Source organism: Nannospalax galili, unplaced genomic scaffold, assembly GCF_000622305.1.
Source record: "Nannospalax galili isolate Female #2095 unplaced genomic scaffold, S.galili_v1.0 scaffold576, whole genome shotgun sequence".
NCBI classification, from domain to species: domain Eukaryota; kingdom Metazoa; phylum Chordata; class Mammalia; order Rodentia; family Spalacidae; genus Nannospalax; species Nannospalax galili.
The window spans coordinates 2,742,854-2,744,357 of record NW_008339223.1 but is presented as its reverse complement, the minus strand read 5'-3'; positions in this window follow the sequence as shown (position 1 = coordinate 2,744,357).

Here is a 1,504-nt window from a genome sequence, read left to right as displayed (position 1 = left end):
CATTAAGAGTAAAAATAAATTGGTTTATCTGGGCCAAATGTATGGCCTTAAACACCCAAAAAGAAAGTATAACCAAAGATTAAAGGCATCAATATAAGTTTTTAAGAGTCCATATGTATAGCTAAAGGCTACATAATAAGCAACAATGACAGAAAGGAGATACCTTCTTTTGAGTTGTTGGCCAGGGTGGTTGTCCTAGTTTGTTCTTCATTGCTGTGACAAAACACTCTGACCCCTACAAACTTGGAGAGGAAAGGGTTTATTTATCTTACATCTCCCAGGTTGCAGTTCATCAGGGAGCCCAAGGTAGGAACTCAGGGCAGGAACTGGAGCACAGGCCATGGAGGAACACTGCTTATTGGCTTGCTCCCCTGGACAGGCCCACCTGCCCAGGGGTGGCACCACCCACAGTAGGCTGGGCCCTCCCACATCATTCATCAAGAAGATGCCCTTTAGACATGGCCACAGGCCAGTCCAATAGAGGAAATTCCCCAATTGAGGCTCCCTCAACCCAGGTGTGTCAAGCTGACACTAAAGCTATCCAGCATAGTGGTCCAAGGGACTCCCAGAGAGTAACCCAGCATAGAACTGGGAAAATGAACAGCAGACCCCAATCTTATCTAAAGGAATATTGACAACTGATTGCTGCTAGATGAGGAACAGCTGACCTTCCTAAAACAAAGCCCTCTAGATAAGCCGACTAGATTCACCAGAAGGGCAAGTAGTGGGGAATGGATGGGGGTGCTAACAACACAGCACACAGTAGCAGGGATAACAGAGTATAAGGGCTCTAGAGGGGGGAGGGAGGCTATGGGAGGGTGCCATCTGGGAAGTGGATGTATAGTTGAATAAAATGGTTTGTGATGTTCTGTGTGATATAAACACACACCAAAAAATCAACAAATTTTAAAAAATGTATTATATTTGAGGAGCAAGCATAAAAGTTTATGTCATGTTAATTAGTAGAGGTGATAAATACTACCATTGAAATCTACCCGATAACTTTATGGACATACACAGGTGCCAAGGATCTGAGTACAATCAGATACATACAGATTAGAGGTGCCTGCGCCAACATCTCAGTGTTAGTAGCAAAAACAATGAGTCTTTCTGTAAGAAACAGTATATTTTAAAATGAAATGGAGATCTTTTTTAAAGGTTAAAAACTCATTCAATTTTTTGTCTTACAGTTTACAGGGCTTATACTGAGTTCAATATTGTATAATTGTATTAATCCAACAGCGATCCTAAAAATTTTATAGCCACTTTTGAAAGAGCTATATCTTTGCTCTGGAAACTGTTATTGAGCATATTAAAGCTGTAATAATATGCTTCTTCTAAAAACGTAAAAAATAATACTAGGAAACAGCATATTTTAAAATGAAATGGAGATCTTCTTTAAAGGGTAAAAACCCATTCAATTTTATGTTACAGGGTTTATACTGCATTCAAAAATGTACAACTGTATTAATTGAACTGTGAACCTAAAAATTTACAGTCACTG